At 37.0% G+C, this 21,838-nt stretch overlaps 1 long non-coding RNA gene across 1 annotated transcript; it reads left to right on the forward strand.

Annotated features, from left to right (window-relative positions):
* The first annotated feature begins 1,166 nt into the window (after window positions 1–1,166).
* On the forward strand, window positions 1,167–2,067 carry LOC126625080 (uncharacterized). Its single transcript, XR_007624316.1, has 2 exons — window positions 1,167–1,552; window positions 1,672–2,067. It is a non-coding gene; the product is annotated as an uncharacterized LOC126625080 (long non-coding RNA).
* Window positions 2,068–21,838: the final 19,771 nt, after the last annotated feature.

Genomic DNA, 21,838 nt, shown 5'->3' on the forward strand with positions numbered 1-21,838 from the left:
ATGACAACTTGAATAAACAAAGGGCTTGAAAGCCCAATAAACCCTTAAGGCCGGCCATTTAGAGGAGGGTAGTGAACTTGCTTTAATTACAAGTTTGCCACTCCAATGAAGGAAGGTATAAATATGACTTTATAACTAAAATTCATTAAGGGTTTTCTTTTGGGGAAAGGATGAGAACACAAGCTCTCTTTTCTCTCTAAAGAGGCCGGCCACCCTAGAGGAAAATAGCTAGCAATCTTACTTCCTCTAGGTCACTCATTTCTTCTTAAAATCTTACCTTGGTGTGGAGACTTAGAGGTTCTCAATTTTGAGAACTTGGAGAAACCTATTCTTCCATCCAAATCCATGGATCTAAGAAGCAAGGAATGAAGGCCCTATCTCTTGGGTGATTATCCTTTGCTTTTGCAAAGAGTAATCTACAAAGGTATAAATTTCTCAACTCACTTTCTTTTGAGTTGAGTCTTGGTTCACCTAACTACTAGGCTTTGAATTTCATGGGTAATGTTTTGTTTTAAGTGCATGCAAGCATGATTCCGCCTTTAATTGTTAATTGCATGCTATAGATGTTGCTCAAATGAACATGTTTTTTCACAAAATTTCCTTCACAACTCTCCAACTCTCGATTCCAAATCGTATTACTGTTTTATGGCAATCCTTGATTTTATCTACAATAGAGAATGAGAGCTCGGATATTCTGAAGATTCCACATTTTCATGGAGTAGGATTCTCTCATCTTCTATTCTCATCCTTTTTCCTCCTCTTCTCTCACATTTTGATTTTTATCTTATTGTCTCAATAAAAAAAATCAATATAAAATATTGATGTGGTTTAACCGTAACATTCAAGTAGGAGGAGAGAGAAGGAGAGAAAGATTAGGAGGGAAGAGAATCCCCTCCTCCCATTTCCAGACGGGCTTCGGAAAAATGATAGTGATACCCACAAAAGTCATTGTTAAAGATTCGAAATCAAGTCTCAGTCCATCGAAACGACAAAAGAGGTTGAGCAATCACACTGGACACTTCACAAACGCACCCAATCAATTTGGAAACAAACAAAAATAAGCAAATACTTTTCTTCAGTGGCCGCCTACCAGACTTTTTGAGTTTCGTTCGAGTAAGTTATTGTTTTTGTAAAGCATAGAAACTAATTGGACAATGCATTATCTTTAGGAAAACCCAAGTAATCTAGTTCTTATTTAGACTATTGAGGTTTTTTCTTTTCTATATTCTATTTATCTAACGTCAATCTCTCTGGTATCCCTCTAGAGAAAACCAAATTTTATATAAATTAAATTATTCAGAATTACAAAGTGGAAATGTAAGATTGAGTTGGAATATCAAATTACCAGATGAGTGCTAAATTGTGGTTTTTCTGGTGATATCCTTTGTGAACAGATTGTAGAAATTATATTTGGTTGTGCTAGTCGATGCTTCTGATATGATCCCATCTATTTCCCTTTTTTCTTTTGATAACCGGCTTTTCTATTTATTTATTTCCACAGTTCTTTCACTGTCAAGTTCGATAAGAACGGAACAAATTCATGGAACAACAGGTGATAATTTTTATTTTTTTTTATTTTTTTCTACTGAACTTTGTGTTTTTTTATTGAAGGTTGTATAAAGCTTGCATTGGTTTTATAAAAGCTTTTACCTTTAAATATGTTTTGTGAAGGAATTAGCAAGTATACAACTGAGCATTGCAGGTGCACAACCATACATTGTCTTAGATAACAATGAGTGAGATTCTCTGCAATCATGGGGTTTGTGCGTAAACAGAATAATGCAACTGCAGATGTAAGGGTTGAAATGATTCACGGACTGGCATCATGGGGTTTGTGCGCTGTGGTAACAAGTTGTATTAGCCAATTGAGTTGGGAGAACTGGACGACAAGTTGTTATTGTTATTAGTTTTGAAGTTACATTTGGGGTGTATTTTCTGTTTGTAGGGATTTTTATATTAGACATCATGCCAATGTAAAAGTTACGAACAAACAATATTATCTACTGTGAAATTTAGAGATGTTGTATATCTTATGTAAAGAACACTTTACAAGGACTGAAACATATATAGAGGAGAGGAGTGAAGAAACAGACTTTAATCACTCCCTTAATCACTCCTTGAAACACTCCTAATCTATTTACAATAACAAGAAAGCAAAGTTCCTTAATTGAAGGAAAAAGGACAACATGACTAGGTATCCAGGATAAAACCCTAAACCCTTGTTGAGAATTATATGTTGGGTAAAACACTAAACCTAACTGACAAGGATTGTAGCAATGAGAGTCCCGATAACCTCCAACTTCCAACAAGCCCCCTCAAGCTGGATCAAGGGGATTCCTTGAGCCAAGCTTGGACAAAATCCGTAAAAACTGAGTAGTAGGAAAGGACTTGGTGAAAATATTAGCCAACTGATCGTGACTGCGTGTATAGTGAGTGGTGATGACTTTGGATTGCACTTGTGCTTGAACATAGTGACAATAGACTTCAATATGTTTTGTTCTCTCGTGAAAGGCAGGATTAAAGGCAATATGCATGGCGATATCAGGTCGTGTGATAGTAAGATATATAAGTTTACCTACTAACCTTTGATACTCAATGACATTGGTGAGAGCTTCACCATGTGTACTGAGGTGAAGTTTGTTGTCAAGAGGGGTACGTGCAGGTTTGCAATCCTCCAAGTTAGCATCCTTTAAGAGATCAAGGACATATTTTCTTTGGTTAAGGAAAAGCCCATTTTGGGATGTAGCAAGCTCAATACCTAGGAAGTACTTGAGTCTTCCCAAGTCTTTAAGAGCAAATTTTCTTTGAAGAGCTTGCTTAAGAAAATGAAATTCTTCACCATTGTCACCTGTCACTATTAAGTCATCAACATAAATCAAAACCACCAATTTTCCCACAGAACCAATTCGAATGAAGAGTGATGAATTAGCATTGTTTCTTTGGAAGCCGAATTCCCCAAAAACTGAACTAAGTTTAGCATACCATGCCCGTGGGGATAGCTTTAATCTGTAGATGGATTTATGAAGTTTACGCACCATGTCTGGATCATAGGATTGTGAGTGCCCAGGTGGCAATTTCATGTTGACTTCCTCTTCTAACTCACCATGTAGGAAAGCATTTTTGACATCCATTTGATAGAGAGGCCAATGCTGAGTGCATAAAGTTATACTTTTATGCCCTCTTTTACTTAGGTTTTTGACTTAAAATCTCTATGCATCACAAGGTATTTTGTTGTTTATATTGTATTTCAGGATGAAAGTAAGGCTTGAAGAAATCATCTTATTTTGAATATTTTAAGAGCCTATAATAGATAGTTTGAAGCCCAACTTGCCCAAGACCAGACCATAGCCCACAAATGACCCAAGATCCGCCAGAAAAGGTCCTTGCAGAACAACTAACTTGCCAGCTTTGCCTCAAAGTACTCAGAATGAATTAGAAAATGGGCCATATATTGTTAGAAAGCCCTAGAAGTCTTCTTTCTGATGGTATTTACAGGTTGTGATTTGGAGGTTTCGACAAGAAATTATGGTAGAATAAAGAGGAGCTATTCATATACAAATTCTGATCACAGCTAGTTTTCAGTTACTCTTATACTAAAAGCTAATTGTAATGAGCTATAAATGAGAGTCAATTCAAGGATGTAAATATGTCAGATGTTAGAAAAACTCCTAAGCCTTTTAATAGGAGAAAAATACACAGAATCAGAAGGAGGAAAATGAGGAGAATCAGGAGAAAGAGGGGGAGAAAAACATAGAATCTGGAGAGAGAGCAGGAGTCTTCAACCTTGAGCAGTTTCTATGTTCTAGCTTTCCTGACTTTTTATGTATTTTGTTTTTATGGATACTTAGGGCTGTTTTGAAGCCCTAGCCATGATTGAATTAATGTTATGATGCAACTTTAGTTTATCAATTTTATTTGCAAGCTAGAATCAGTTTTCTGTTTCAATCATTTCAAGCACATATTTTCAAGCTTAGTGAAGGAAATATTTGTGAAATCTAGTTCATTTGAGCAACATCTATGCATGCTATTAACAATTAAAAGGCGGAATCATGCTTATATGCACTCAAAAAAAAAAAAATTTACGCATGAAATTTAAGGCCTAGTGAGTGTGGTGAATCAAGACTCAACTCAAGAACAAAGTGAGTTGAGAAATCTTATACCTTTATTGATTCCTCTTTGCATAAGCAAAGGGTAATCACCCAAGAGATAGTGCCTTCGTTCCTTACTTCTTTGCTCCATGGATTTCTTGGAGAAGGATGGTGGAATGGATTCTCCAAGTTCCCAAGAAAGGGAACCTCTAAGTCTCCACACCAAGGAGAGCATTGATGAAAAGATGAGTGACCTAGAGGAAGTAAGATTCCTAGCTAATTTCCTCTAGGGTGGCTGGCCTCTTAGAGAGAAAAGAGAGCCTTGAGGTCTCATCCTTTCTCCAAAAGAAACCCTAATGATGAAATGGTTATAAAGTCCTTTATATAGTCCCTTCCATTAAGTGACTAAAAGAACCAAAACCCTTTCTTTCTCTATACGGCCGGCCTCTTAGAGCTATGGGCTGTTTGGGCCCTTTTGGGTCTTAAGTCAATAAGTTGTCATACAACTTATGTTAATGGGCTTGATATTCAAATCCCATTGGGCCTTGCGGCCCAAAACAAACCCGAGGTCTATAACGAACTTATTTGTATGATTAATTAACATATTAATTAATCCTAACCATAAATAATTAAGCCATTTAATTATCCTTACTCATCTCCATTGTTTCTTCAATCTCTACCTTACACGGTGTACGATCCATTAGGTTCCTTTTAGCGAGGCAGTGGGCGATTATAACACTTCAAATCAATTGTGAATTGAAACATACTTTCAATTCTCCAATTAGTGATTACTCATCTTTAGGGCTTCCACAAACCATGAGTGACACCTAGCAGTATGTCATGGCTACCCAAGCTAATCAGAAGAGGTGGAGAACCTATTTAGTTTAGAATTACAATGCAATACGGCATTTCTCTAATACAATACTCTTGACCACATTGTTTAGTTTGATAGTTGATTCATGTCTACTATCCCATGTGATTCTCTTACTTATATGATTACCTTGAATGTGATTTGGAACGACTTCCTAAATCTCATTCATACTCTGGCCGGAGATTCTTAATCATATCATAGAGTATTCTCCCTCAAATGGTTTGAAGGTTAGAGATCCCTTGTTGTGCATTCACTTGCCTCCATGGATAAATGGCTTAACCCAAACTATGTCGTGGACACCCTCTAACGGAGTGACTTTGACATACTCAAAGATCAAAGACCTAACCACAAGACAACTATGATGCCTCAGGTCAAAGGACTACTTTGCATTATCCCAACCATGAATTCTCATGTGACATGAGTACGAGAACTCCTCGTTAATCGTGTTCAGTGGACTCATTCTCTATTAAGCACCTACATACTTATCCTGATGTCGGTCACATCAATGACTTGAGACTAGTCACTCTCCCTAAGAGAAGACATAACACGTACTGATCTTAACGGACTGTCAATGCCCAATTGGCAATCCTATGATCAAGAACGTTTAGGATATGTATACGAAAGAGAATGGTCTCAAGAATCTAACTTCTTTAGATTACATTCTCCCAATTACATATTCCTTGGACTTATCGTTTAAATATATAACATTTATATGAGACGGCTTAAAACAATAACATTTGCCCTTTATATTAAACTAGATTAGTTTAACATGTGAAATGTCCGTAAAGTATCATCATATGATTGGTCTTAGGGCACATTTCCACCACTTAGCTACCTTGTTTATGTTTTCTTTCTGTTGAGAATGATAAGGATGACTGCCATATCTTCTTTCATTCCTTAGCAACATGTGGTTAGGTTCATAACTAATCATGTAAGCTGATTCCATGAAAATCTAGGATAAATGCCATGTTCTAGGGTTCATGTGATGTTCATAATCCTCTAAGTTCTTAATGAGTTTCTAGGTGCTAAATCTGAGTATATGCCATGCTAGGTGATGCGTACAATAACTAAACACACAAATTAAACCCTCTTGTTGACAATTGTAGTATGGATAAGTAGGGATCGTTCTGGACCGGGGATTAGGAGGGATTGCTAATCTACTCTAAACTGACTTAGAAACACAAAAATAAACTTAAAAACACTTAACAAGACTCACAATACTCAAAACAAACTTAAAAGACTCAAAACAAGCTAGAAACACTCAAAACTGCCTAAAAACACAAACTGGGCAGTTTTGAGCTCTAAACACAATTTGGACGAAATTTGGGTTTCTAAAGGCTCAAAACACTTAAAAACACAATCTAAGACAAGTTCTAACTAATATGACTTAACAAAGTAAAAGGGGTTTGGTTTTGGGCGAAAATAAGTAAATTAAAACAAGAACAATTTAAACAGATTCTTAAGCAAATTTAGGTGAATTGATGAGATATGGGGTAACTAGAGGGTTCTTCTCCACACATGACACACTTGCATTCAAATTGATTTGCAATTGCTTCTCTCAATAAGTCATGAAACTCAATACTCCAGGTTAACTGTGACAACACTTTTTTAACCTTTAAGTTCTCCTTAAGTTAATGAATTGGATGGGAAAGCACATACAACAATTCAAAGCATTCTCTAAAAGTCCCCTACGTGAAAAGCACAATAAAGGTACAATCAAAGATCATTAAGTTTCATGAAAACTATAAGCATTGACAAGGAAATTGTAACTATGAAAAGCATGAAACTTTTGCCAAGAATTCACTTAACACGATCGTTTATAAGCGACCTCCACTACTTGCAAATATAAGTTTGTAACTATTAGGTGAAACTCCCTTATATTTTAGCTTCAAATCCTTGCATGAAAAGTAAGTGTGCACTCTTAATAAACATACAAGAATAAGTTATCAATCAAACGGTTAAGCAAATTGAATTCACAACTTATGAAATAACAACTGAAGGTAATCAATTCATAATGCAAGTATAATCATGGTATTGAATAGCCCCCTAGCCAAGAGGGGCTTAGTTCCTCATGTTCGCAAAACAAAGATACATAAACTTAAACATTGAAAACAAAAGAAAGATTACACCTAGAAACGCTCCAATAATCCAACGTCTTGAATGGCAAGCACGTCCAAGGGTCTCCTTCTTTCTTCTTTGCTGCGACACAAGGGTGTTTGGTGATGATTTGTGGTGAATTGTGGTGGTGGATGGATGTAGGTAGGTTATGGTGAAGGATGGAGTGCTTAGAATGGTCAGCAAGGACCTTTATTTATAGGGGAAGGAAGGGCTACGAATTTGAAGTGGTTTTAGGGAAGGATTTATGTAGGAAAAGGAATGTGATTTTGGGTCAAAAAATAGGCAAGAAAGGTGCAGGAATTAAAGAGAAAAGGAAAGGGAAATTCGGCAGAAATTGTAGGGCAGATTTAGGAATGTGTTTTGGGTCAGAAAATAGGCAAGAAAGGATGTAAGGTGCGGCATAGGGTTTTAGGGAAAAGGAAATATGTTTTAGGACATAAAATAGGAAGGAGAATCTCTCCCTTGTGCAGCAAGGGATGGAACAAAACAGGAATGTGTTTAATTGCAAGAACTAGGAAAACAAAAGAGGGAAACAAGGAAGGTAAAGTAGGAAAAATAGGAAGGTGGGTGCGGCAAAGATTAGGGATAGGTCTAGGTCTTCTAGAAGCATTTATTTAGTGTCCTAAAATATTTAGTAAGCCTCCTTGCAGCTGGAACATAGGTGAATTAGGATTAGGAAAGTTTAGAGCCAAAGATGGAAACCATCAAGAATGGAAACCTCCAAGAATAGAAACTTCCAACTTTAGAAACTTTGGCTTCCAATTTTGAACTCTTCATTCTTTATTTGTCTTGAATCCAATTCTTCACATCTTCATTCAATCCTACGCTCCTTTGATATGGAAACCATCAAGAATGGAAACCTCCAAGAATAGAAACTTCCAACTTTAGAAACTTTGGCTTCCAATTTTGAACTCTTCATTCTTTATTTGTCTTGAATCCAATTCTTCACATCTTCATTCAATCCTACGCTCCTTTGATCTTCAATTTCGTCCATCTTCTTAGCTCCAAGCATGTGCAATCCATTTGATGTCCAAAACTGCTCCAAAAGGCTCCAAAATGCATCTTTTTGCATACTTTGTCCTTAAAACCTGAAATTGCACAAAAATGACTTTAAACACTAAAATAACTAAGGAAAACAACATAAATGCACAAGAACAAGCTAACTAAGTTGCATAAATATGCTCCTATCACTAGGTTGCACCTACAAATATAAGTTTTATGTATATGCCATGCATCTAACATGCAAAGTAAGTGAGGATTCATACAATCTAGTTATATGCCATGCTAGATATGTGAACATCTTAGTTGTGCATTTGAAAGGGATAAGTTAAAAGATCATATCACTAATTCATGAATGTTTAGGGGAAGGCCTTTGTTTATTTTCCAAAATTACTCAAACCCTCCATTTTAAGTCATATGAGTCCTTAACTAATACTAATTTATAAGAGTCAAAGGTTTTACTAAGTTGTTTCTCGATCCCTGTGGTTCGACAGCCTTACTTGTGCCGCTATACTATCCTTATATTTGCACTCGAAAGGAACTTCAACAAAATGGCGCCATTGTCGGGGACTGTGCTTAAACAACTTTGTAATTCCTTTTAGTTTTGCTTACTAACTTAATTCATCTTGTTTTCAATTGTATCTCTTTCAATCCAGTCAAGCATCCCATTGATTTAGAGCAGCTACAAAGTGTGTGGTATTGAATTGTTAGTCTTTTTGAGTCATGATTAGAGCTATTTGCAATTAAATAATGGGAATGTACATGCTTAACTTAGTCTTGCAATCATAACTTTGGCTATGCTTTGAAAGTTGTATCTGCTATATAATACCATTGCTCTCAGTTCTAAGAATACTTGTGAAAAGTTACTCGTTCAAGCCTTAGAAAAAGGATAGTGGAGACTGCCTTTTGTGAAATTTTGTGCCTATTTGCTTCTTTTAGAGGGATTAAATTGTTTATACTCCTATCCTTTTCTTTCAAATTCATTTCAAATGATCTCATTACTCATTTTTGATTGAATAGTAAGAGTTATTCTCTTTTGTGGATACTTGTGCTTATTATCACCCATGAATGAATTCATTGAGACGAAGTTAGGCTATGCATGTTTTTACTAGTAAATGGCCTAATTTCCTACCTTTGTAGTGTGCGACAATACCCATTTTGAAGCCAAACATAACCATATCATTCATCACCCACACTAAACTCTACCCATTTTCCCCCATAATAGCCATTCCCTATAGCTTGGGGAATACCAAAGTGATGAAGACAAATATAATGCTCGAGCTTTAAGCGAAAAAAGTGGCGTGTACCGAGGTAACATGGGCTGGAATTGAAAAATAAGAAAAAGAAAGAAAAGGACAAAAATAAAAAAGAAAAAAAAAGAGAAAAATATGCAATTTCTAAATCCATGGGTCCTGGACGCTGAGAACAAGTAAAGAAGATCAATTCAAGAGGAGAGCATCCTGGTTTTGCAAGGAAAACACTTTGGTACATCTCAAGTTCTAGTATTCATTATCCGTCTTTTCATAGCCCCTACCGTAAAAACATTACATTAGAACCTTATGAAAGACCTAGCTGATCTTTGAGGACATTCATGGATGTTAGTAAGTATGTGTGTTATCCTATTCTTAGTATTTGATTCCTTTCATGAGATCTATCCAGAAAGTTCTTTTGTTTCTAATTGAATTATGTGTGAGAATATCTTGCTTTCCATTACATAACCTCACTCACATATACTTGTTGAGATGAAGCCCTAGGAATCAAGTGAAAGAGTGAATCTATGAGATTAGAGTTGAGACGAATCTTATCTTCCTTGCTTGAGCTTGTAACTTAGTAACAGGTTGAATTTGAGCTAGAGCACCTCACTAACATGCATATTTGATTGCTGGAAAGGTAAAGTCAAAGTTAGGATCGTAAGGCATAGTTGAGCTTTGATTCTTATTATCTTGTTTCAAAAGTGCTCTAATCGTTGTTTGTTTTAGACGTTTATGGGTACCTTCATTGTTAAACCCTTAGGAGACACAACTCCTCCTACTAGGGATGCCTAGAGGTTTAAAGGCTTGATGCATAAGTTGAATGCATTCATCTCACCAACGGAATTGGTCTTAGATTAACTTATGTTTGTCTTTTGTGTAGTTTTTGTTTCTTTTAGTTTTGGTTTGCTCGAGGACTAGGAAAATCTAAGTTTGGGGGTATTTGTTGAGTGCATAAAGTTATACTTTGGTGCCCTTTTTTACTTAGGTTTTTTACTTAAAATCTCTTTGCATCACAAGGTATTTTGTTGTTTATATTGTATTTCAGGATAAAAGTAAGGGCTTGAAGAAATCAACTTATTTTGAATATTTTAAGAGCCTAGAATGGATAGTTTGAAGCCCAACTCACCCAAGACTAGACCATAGCCCACAAATGACCCAAGATTCGCCAGAAAAAGGCCCTTGCATAACAACCAACTTGCGACCTTTGCCCTGAAGGGCTCATAATGAATTAGAAATGGGCCATATATGGTTGGAAAGCCCTAGAAGTCTTCTTTCTGATGGTATTTACAGCTTGTGATTTGAGGGTTTTGGCAAGAAATTATGACAGAATAAAGAGGAGCTGTTCATACATAAATTTTGATAATAGCTAGCTTTTAGTTACTCCTATACTAAAAGATGATTGTAATGAGCTATAAATGAGAGTCAATTCAAGGATGAAAATGTGTCAGATGTTAGAAAAATTCCTAAGCCTTTTAATAGGAGAAAAATATACAGAATTAGAAAGAGGAAAACGAGGAGAATTAGTGGTGCGAAAATTATCTTAACACTCAAATTTAACCCTCTTTTGACAATTGTCGTACAAGTATAAGTAGGGATCGTTCCGGACCGAGAATTAGGAGGGTTTGCTGATAACCTCTAAACTGACTCAAAAACATAAAACTAAACTTAAAAACACTAAACAAGACTCACAAGACTCAAAGCAAACTTAAAATACTCAAAACAGCTTAAAAAACCCAAATAAACTTAAACTTGACACTAGGAATGACTTTGGACGAAAATTGACTTTTACTTGAATCAAAACACTTAAAAACACAAACTAAAACAGATTTGAAACACTTTGAAGCAAGAAACTAAAAGGGGAGTTTTGATTTGGATGAAGTTGAAACAAACAAACAAGTATGAAAAACTAGATAGATTGTAAAACAAATTTGAGAAATAAGATGATGGATGGGATAGCTAGAGGCTTTTTCTCCACACATGACATGTATGCAAATAATTCGATTTCCAATTACTACTTCATTGAGTTATGAACGACAATGCTCCAAATTAACCGTGACATCACTAGTTAAATCTCAAATTTTCCTTGTTTTATTGGATTGGATGACATAATTCGACAACCCAAAACATTCTTCAAAAGTTCCCTACATGACATCATAATAGAGATACAATCAAAGATCATTACGTTTAATGAAAATAATAAGCATTGACAAAGCACTTGCAACTATGACATCATGTTGCTTATGCTAGGAATTGAACTTAACGCGATTGTTTATAAGCGACCTCCACTACTTATGAATATAAGTTTGTAACGATTATGTGAAACTTCCTTATATTCTAGCATCGGATTTATGCATGCCAATTAAGTGTCGACCCTTAATCACCAAATACAAATAAGTTATCAATCAAATAGTTAAGCCAATTGCATTCACGATTCAAGATTTCATAACTGGAATTTATCAAATTATATTGCACACATAATCATGGCTTTGAAATCACCCCTAACTAAGAGGGGTTTAGCCACTCATATTTACAACAAAACGAAAGGTAATGAATTTAAACATTAGAAACAAAAGAAAGAAAACACCTAAACGCTCTAACGATCCAAGTTGGACAGCAAGCACGTCTAAGCACTTTCTTTCCCTTCATTTGCTATGGCACAAGGTGTTGGTGAGTGTTTGAAGGTTTGTTTGTATGGAGGAATGGATGTGAAGATGAATGAATGTGTTTGGATGAAGTGGTATTGAAATGGGGATGAATGATCAAGCAAAAACTAAACTCTATGGCTGCCACACACACTTCCTTTTATAGAGGAAGTGCACGGCAAGGAAGGTGAATTGGTGGTGTGTGCAATGATTCAAGAGTGAAAATGAAGTAATGATGCAAAGCATGGGGGGGTAAAATGGAGTGGTGTTGCAGCAATAAGTGCAAGGAGTGGTGTTGAAATGATTCAAAGGTGAAAGTGAAGTGATGATGCAAAGCATGGGGGGTAAAATGGAATGGTGTTGCAGCTAGGGAACATGAATGATTGTGCACATGGTATAGAAAGGAAAGGGAGGTGGAATGGTGCAGAAATGAGTCGAAGGTGCAGCAAATGTCATGATGCACGGCATGGGATTTCAAAGATGGTGGATGGTGCATCAATGAGTGCATGTAGTGGAGGTAAAACTTGTATGAAATTTGATGGGTGAAGGGTAAAAGTTGTATGAAATTTGATGGGTGAAGGGAACAAGGGTGATTATGCATGGCATGGGTGGAAAGGTGAGTAAGTGGTGAATCAATGAGTGCAAGGAGGTGAAAAGATAGTGTGCACATGGTAAACAAAGGAAAGGAAATGGAATGATGCAACAAATGAGTCAATGGAGTGAACATGGATGATGATGCATGGCATAGGAATCCAAAGGGAGTGCAATGGTGGTGCACGACAATGATGGAAAGGTGAATGGTGGAGCGACACCCCTTTGTGGCTGAGCTTTTTGTCTTTTTTACACTAATTCTTCTTTCTCTTTAACACATTCCTAGCCTCTTTAGTCTTCAATTTCGTCCATCCACCTTGCTCCATGCATGTGCTATCCATTCCAAGCCCAAAACTGCTCCAAAATGCACCAAAATGCATCTTATTGCTTTATAAGGCCTATGGACCTACAAACACATGAAAATAGCTTAAAAACATAATTAACTAAGAAATAACTACATAAATGCATGAGAACAAGCTAACTCAGTTGCATAAATATGCTTTTATCAAATTCCCCCACACTTAGCTTTTGCTAGTTCTCGAGCAAAATAAAACAAATGAAACAAACAAAACACAACCTAGACTTTTCAACATTTGCCTCAGGGATTTTTAATGAAACATGACATGTTAAAAATCATCATTCCCACAGATTTTGGTCATCTTTACACTTGAGCACATACTTAATCACAGTCACCACTGATGCGATGAAAGTTAAGCACTCAAATTAAACCCTTTTGTTGTCAAATTGTAGTATAAATGCAAGTAGGGATCGTTCTAAACCGAGGATTATGAGGGCTTGCTAAAACCTCTAAACTAACTCAAAGACATAAAAACAAACTTAACAACATTTGAATAGACTCAAAGGACTCAAAACAGATTCTAAAGACGCATAACAACTTAAATACACTCAAAATTGCCTAAAAACACTTACTGGGCAGATTTGACTCTAACACAACTTTGGATGAATTTGGTGTTTTGGTTTGAATCAAAACACTCAAAAACAAAAACAAAACCGAAACTCAACACTTTGAAACAAGAAAGTAAAATGGGGATTTTGGTTTTGATGAATTTGAAATAAACAAGCAAGTTATAAAACTAGGCAAGTTATAAAATGAATTTGAGAAATAAAATGATGGATGGATTAGTTAGAGGTCCGTTCTTCACACATGACACACTTGTACATGAATCGATTTCCAATTACTTTTCAATAAACTATGATACTCAACACCCCAGATTAACCGTGATGCACAAATTAATCCTCAGATTTTCCTTTACTCATTGAGTTGGATGAATGCATGCAACAACCCAAATCATTCTCTAAAAGTCCCTTATATGAATGCATAATAGAGATACAATCAGAGATCATTACGTGCAATGAAAATCATAAGTGTTGACGAGGCAATTATAACTATGAATGCATGATACATTTGCCAAGAATTCAATTAACACGATTGTGATAAACAGCCTTCACTACTCATGAATATAAACTTGTAACAATTAGGTGAAACTCATTTATATTCTAGCATCTAATTCATGCATGAAGACTAAGTATGCATCCTTAATAAACATACAAGAGTCAGTTATGAATAAAATAGATAATTGAATTGCAATCACAACTTATCAAATCACAATTGGAAGAAATCAATTCAAATCTCAAGCATGTTCATGGCTTCAAACTTCCCCCTAACTAAATAGGGGTTTAGCCACTCATAATTGCAACAAAATTAGAAAATAACAAAGTAGACATTGAAAGCAAGAACAGAGTACACCTAAAACGCTCCAAAGTTCCAAGCTTGAAACGCCAAGGACCTTTGTTTTCACCACCTTGTTGTAGCACAAGTGTCTAGGATGTGTATGGATATATGGATGGAATGGATTTGCACGGCTAAGAGATGAAAGTGTATGGATTGGTGAGATGTAGTATGGCTAGATGAATGGATGGAGGTCACAGCAAGGAAATTGTGTTTGTGAATGAAGTTGTGAGATGTGAAAATGTAGTGTCTTTGGATGGAGATCGAATCCAAATTATGGTGAAGGGTGGATGTATTTATAGGCTAGGGAGATGAGTGTATGGAGTTGTAATGAGTGGATGTAATGGGTGTAGTGGGTGAGTGTTGTGGTAATGAGTGAATGTAATGGGTGTAGTGGATGAGTGTTTGGTAATGAGTGGACGTAATGGGTGTAGTGGGTGGATGTAATGGGTGTGGTGGATAGTGTTTGGTAATGAGTGGATGTAATGGGTGTAGTGGATGGATGTTTGGAGAATGGATGTGTTGGGTGAAATGAGTGGATGTAGTGGTAGGTGAATGTGTTGGGTGAAATGAGTGGATGTAATGGGTGTAGTGGGTCGTGGTAATGAGTGGATGTAATGGGTGTAGTGGGTGGATGTAATGAGTGTAGTGGATGGATGTTTGGACAATGGATGTGTTGGGTGAAATGAGTGGATGTAGTGGTAGGTGAATGTGTTGGGTGAAATGAGTGGATGTAGTGGTAGGTGAATGGATGTGTTGGGTGAAATGAGTGTGCTAAAATGGTTATTTATAGGGAGAGGATGATGCACAAACTTCAAATTTCGTACTTTCCTTTTGCTCCAAGCATATGCCATCCATTCCATGCCCAAAAATGCTCCAAAATGCACTTCTTTGGCACATTAACCCTTTGGACCTACAAACACACGAAAATAGCTTAAAATACTAAAATAACTACGAACTAACAACATAAATACCAAGAAACAAGCTAACTAAGTCGCATAAATATGCTCCTATCAACCACTTACTAGTTCACAATTAACCAATTAAAACGATGTTTTGAATGTAGTAACATACCTTAGAGAATTTGCTCAATTCCTTACAAGATACTCTCTATTTTCACACACATTTTTTGACTACACACCCTACACTAGTATATGTGAGAAGATTGATGTAAACACGAAAGACTCACATATGTTATAACAAAGAAAGCAATTTTCTGGAGTTATTAAGCATGTTTAGATATGATCTCATGAATGGAATGCTACTACTTAGATGCGAGAACCAGTGACACCATATGCTCATACCAATTTCGAACTCCACAAATTGAAACACACAACACTCAAGATTGAAGTTAAGGGTTGTAATAGGGCTTGGGGGTAATGGCTAATAAAGAAGGATAGGAATAACAAACGTTCTTAAAGCGATAGCAAGCAAAGCAATGAAATAGACACTTGGACTTCACTTTAGAATGCAGAATCAACTTTTAAATACAAAGAGAAGATTTATGCAACACTTACGGCCGCATTCAATGTTTTGGACCCCTTTTTAACAAACAACACTTTAGAGCTATTTTTCATACTCTTTTCAATTGTTTTTTTCTTTTCACTCTTGAATTTTTTTTTCTTTTATATCCATGCCTTATTAAGGACTTTTTGTACACACACACACACAAGAATCACTTCCCCCACACTTGCTTTCTGTAATACATTGATAAAAAAGGAGTTCATTTTAAGTCATGCTTTACTACGCTTCAAGAACAAGGGTATGGATGGTCCTAAAACTAGGCTAGGTAAGGATAGTGTGGATTAACAAAGAACATAGGCTTAACAAGGCCCAACGGGGTTAAACTTAAACATATAATGAAATAGGGGCACAACAATTTGGCTTTGGTGGTCAATACACAACTTCATCTTGAATATGTGTTATGCAAATCAATAGCATGCTTTGAATGAAATAAGCATGAGTTCTAGCATTTGGAACTAAATGATGAAACGCCTTCTAAGTAGCAACCAAGCAAAGAATAATGAGATCATGCAACGACTTTAGAAAACAATGTTGCACAGATTATTAACTCTCCAAATAAACGTTTAGGCTCAAGTCTCACAAGGTTGTAGCATTCATTTGAGTTCCTTCCTTCAAGCATGTTACAAAAACTTATTTTTCCTTTATGATTGCATGTGAATTCATAAATTATAACCATAACCAAGCATACACCAAAGAGTAAATCAAATTTTCATCCATGTTTATAACTCTCTTTAACAGTCAAGTAATTAAAAATCAAATCCGCATCATTGTGTTGGAAGGTACCCTAAGACACAAACAAACACATAAAAACAACTCTTTTTGGGTTTTTCAAAACAATTTTTCAAATTTTTATGAGATTTTCGGATTTTTATGTCAAAACACACTAAAACACTCTAAAACAGCTTAAAAACACTTTAAAACAGCAAGGAACAACACTAGAAGTAATGGGTGATAAACTCCTACGAATTTCATGCACAACAATGGTTACCCCCCCCCCAACACTTAAATCAAACATTGTCCTCAATGTTTCAAGCATAAACTCACACAAAAACAAGCAAACAAACAAACAACGAATAAACATGACAAGTATAGCAAAGTAAAAACCAGGCAGAGTAGAGTTTAAGAACGCAAATCTGGTTTTGGAGATAAATGATCTTGTTCACTTTCCACAGCTTTGATCTCGAACTGGTTTGGAATTCTAAGCGAGGAATATTAAAGTTCCTTGGTTGTGCAGTCTGCATTCTTCTCTGCTTGTTTCTTCTCCACGACTAATAGGAGCATATTTATGCAACTTAGTTAGCTTGTTTCTTGGCATTTACTTAGTTTAATTCTAGTTATTTTAGTACTTTAAGCTATTTTCGTGTGTTTGTAGGTTCAAATAACAAAGTTAGCAATATTTAGAGCATTTTGGAGCATTTTTGGGCCAAGATTGGATAGTGCAAGCATGGAGACATGAGGATGGACGTTTTTGAAGATTTGAAGGCTAGAAATCAGCATGTGTGTGTGCAAGTGTGTTGACCTACAACTCCAAACATTTATCCACTCATTACTAAACACTCATCCACTACACCCATTACATCCACTCATTACCAAACATCCATCCACTACACCCATTACATCCACTCATTATCAAACACTCACCCACTACACCCATTACATCCACTCATTACCAAACATCCATCCACTACACCCATTACATCCACTCATTACCACAACACTCACCCACTACACCCATTACATCCACTCATTACCACAAGATACACCACTACCACCTTAATTAGATGGTGGTCCTCTCCCTAGCCTATAAATACATCCACCCTTCACCATAACAAGGGGGAAGAAAACCAGAGAGAACACAATCCACCCATCCACCCTTCACCATAACTCACCTATATCCATCCACCACCATAATTTACCACTCATCCATCAAACCACACCTTGTGCCGCAACAAAGAGAAGAAGGAGGACCCTTGGACGTGCTTGCCATTCAAGTTGGATTGTTGGAGCGTTTTTAGGTGTTTTCATTCTTTTGTTTTCAATGTCTAAATTTGTTCATCTTTGCTTTGTGAGTATGAGGAACTAAACCCCCCTTAGCGAGGGGGAATTCGATACCATGTTCATGCTTGCAATATGATTTGATTACCTTCAGTTGTGATTTCATAAGTTGTGAATTCAATTTGTTTAACTGCTTGATTGATAACTTATTCGTGTATGTTTATTAAGAGTGCACACTTAGTTTACATGCATGAATATGATGCTAGAGTATAAGGGAGTTTCACCTAATAGTTACAAACATATATTCACAAGTAGTGGAAGTCGCTTATAAACGATTGCGTTAAATAAATTCTTGGCAGGAGTTTCATGCTCATCATAGTAATGAATGCCTCGTCAATACTTATAGTTTTCATAATGCTTAATGATCTTTGATTGTATCTTTATTGTGCTGTTCACGTAAAGAACTTTTAAAGAATGCTTGAATTTTTGTATGCGCTTTCCCATCCAATTCAATAACTTAAGGAGAACTTGAAGGTTAATTTAAGCGGACTTAATTACCCTGGGTGTTGAGTTTCATGATTGATCGAAAGAACAACTGAAAATTGGTTTATGTGCAAGTATGTCATGTGTGGAGAAGAACCTCCTAGCTAGCCTTCCATCCATTCAATTTACTCAAATTCGTGCAGATTTCATTAGTTCTTTAATTTACTTGTTTTGTTTTCAAATTCGTCAAAACCAAAACCCCCTTTACTTTAAAGTGTTTTATTAGTCAAAATCTGTTTTGATTTGTGTTTTTAGGTGTCCCAAAAGTGTGTTAGAGTCCAAATATGCCCAGTTTGTGTTTTTAGGCAGATTTGAGCGTTTTTAGCTTGTTTTGAGTCCTTTGAGTTTGTTTTAAGTTCTTTGAGTCTAGTTTAGTGTTTTAACTTTGTTTATATGTTTTTAAGTCAGTTTAAAGGTTTTAGCAAGCCCTCCTAATCCCCGGTTTAGAATGATCCCTACTTGCATTTATACTACAATTTGACAACAAGAGGGTTTAATTTGTGTGTTAAGTTAATTTTCGCATCAACGGCAGGCAGACACGAGGTAGAGGTGTTGGTCTGTTTCTTTGTTCAATCTGTCGAAGTTCCGACCATTTGCTTTCTTTCTCCTTGTCCCTAGCTGAGGATGAATTAGCACATTATCTCCACATGCTTCGAGGTATCATTTTCATTTCCATTATCTGTTCCCCAGGCAGATGTGGTAGCTTGAGGAAGCATAAGATGTTGAAAATGAGTACTCGAAAGCAAGGCTAGGTAAACAATCAGGAAGGAGTTCCAGGCAGTCAGTTCCAGATCGAAAGATTGATACCAAGTGCTGGCTAATTGCTCTATTTCTCCTTGTCCCGCAGGTGAAAAACAACGACAAGGAGAAGGACATGGAGAAAGCATGATACGAGATACTCTTGCTTTCAACCTTCATGATATGAAATACTTTTTCTTTTGATGGGTTGTTTGCAGAGGTATCCCGGGCAATAAGGAACACTGAGTGACTCGAAAGGCTTTGTTGGGAAGGCATTCTCGGAGATGAAGAAGGGTTATGTATGTCTTCCTTGCAATGGAGGGTGAAGGTCGACATTTATATGAATTAATAACCGGTATTATTCTTTCACTCTTGTCGGCAACTGTTGGATGATTGAACAGTAAACTTCACGTGCTTTCTACGTCACCAGAAATCTTTGACATATTGCCCGTAATTTTCGCAAGGCTGAGTGTACATCCGACAGATGCTGAAACGTCTGGAAAAGCAAATGCCTCTCCGATTTCTGAGCTTGCCTCTTCAATTTCTTAGCTCTGTTGAATGCAGAGGTTGCATGTGACAAGTGTGGACAAATTTGAAAAAGAGGATGGCCCGTGGTTTCTGAGCAAGCCCAGCTTTTGAGAAAGCTAGCGCCTCTTCGAGTTTTGAGTTCGCCTCTTCGATCTCTGAAATCCCGTTGAGTGCTGATTTTTATAGAGGCGTGCAGTTCGTTTCAAAGTACACTTGAATTTTCGCCTGCAGAAACTCCCTTCATTGCACTTCTAAGATCTCGATTTGTCCGACCTCTTCTTTCTTCAACACCTTTGAAAATGTCTGGCCATTTCGACAGTCGTTTTAACTTGAACCTTGGTGAAGAGGCATTTATGCCTTCTCCAGACAACATATGGCGCCCATCCTTCATATCCCCTACTGGTCATCTTACCGTTGGGTATTCGGTGATGAAGGATGATATGACCGTTGCGGTGGTGGCCCAAAACCTTTTCACTCCCAAAGATAACAGACTACTTTCCAAACGGTTTTATAAGTTAGCTGTTAAGGATTCTCTGGCTCTCAGTGTTTAGTGTGCAGATTCTGTATCTAATATGGCTCAATGTCTATTTGCTCGAACCTGTCAAGTTGAATCATTGGCGGCTGAAGTGATAAGTCTTAAACAGGAGATTAGAGGGCTCAAGCATGAGAATAAATAGTTGCACAGGCTTGCACATAACTATGCTATAAACATGAAGAGGAAGATTGACCAGATGCAGGAATCTGATGGTCAGATTTTACTTGATCATCAGAGGTTTGTGGGTTTGTTCCAACAGCATTTGCCTTCATCTTCTGGGGCTGTATCGCGTAATGAAGCTCCAAATGATCAACCTCCGATACCTCCTCCTTCTAAGGCTCCGCCGACTGCTGAGGCTCCGCCGACTACTGAGACTTCTCTTAAGCAACCTTTGTGAAGGCTCCCTCTTGTATTTTTCTGCCTCCTGTTCATTTTCAACGAATTTTAATGTAAAATACCTTGCATATCTGTCAATGTTTCAAAAATAAACCCACACAAAAAACAATTAAACAAGCAACAAATAAAAATGACAATCATGGCAAAATAAAATTACAGAAAATGGAAGGTTTTTAGGAACGCAAAACATGGGTTGCTTCCCAAGAAGCGTTTGCTTTAACGTCTTGCAGCCGGACGAAATTTCCTTCTAAGCTTGGATAGGGACCACGGCAGTGAGTGGGATTTCTTCCACAATCTGCCCCATATCACTCTCATAGTATAGCTTCAGGTGATGCCCGTTCACTTTGAATTCATCGCCGTTCCTTAAGCTTTTAACTTGGACTGCACCATGGGGAAAAACATTAGTGACGACAAATGGCCTAATTCACTTAGACCGTAACTTACCAGGGAACAATCGTAGACGGGAATTGAATAGTAGCACTTTTTGTCCAATTGAGAATGTTTTTACCCGAATCATTTTACCATGAAACGCCTTTGTTTTCTCCTTGTAAATTCGCACATTCTCATAGGCTTCGTTCCGTATCTCTTCAAGTTCATTCAGTTGGAGCTTCCTATTCATTCCAGCAGCATCTAAGTCCAAATTGAATGTTTTCACAGCCCAGTGCGCTTTGTGCTCCAGTTCCATTGGTAGGTGACACGGTTTGCCGTAGATTAGTAGAAATGGAGACATCCCTAGAGGTGTTTTGTAGGTAGTGCGATATGCCCACAGTGTATCATTTAAACATAAGCTCCAATCCTTCCGGTTTGGCCCAACAGTCTTCTCTAAGATTTGCTTGATTTCTCTATTCGAGACTTCGACTTGGCCACTTATTTGAGGGTGGTATGGCATGGAAACCCGATGCTTCACATTGTAAATTTTAAACAGTGCCTCAATGGTGCGATTGCAAAAGTGGGAGCCTCCATCACTTATGAACACCCTCGGCATGCCAAATCTGGAAAAGATGTTAGCCTTGATAAAATTTGCCACCACTTTAGAATCGTTAGTAGGGGTGGCTTTGGCTTCCACCCATTTCGACACATAATCAACGGCTAGCAAAATATAAGTAAAACCATATAAGGGCAGAAAGGGTCCCATGAAATCCATACCCCATACATCAAAGATCTCCACATTAAAGATGGGGGTTTGCGGCATTTGGTCCTTGGCACCTATTGTACCTGTTATTTGGCATCTATCACAAGTTATAATAAATGTTCTAGCATCCTTAAA

This window comes from Malus sylvestris, chromosome 6, assembly GCF_916048215.2.
Source record: "Malus sylvestris chromosome 6, drMalSylv7.2, whole genome shotgun sequence".
NCBI classification, from domain to species: Eukaryota; Viridiplantae; Streptophyta; class Magnoliopsida; order Rosales; family Rosaceae; genus Malus; species Malus sylvestris.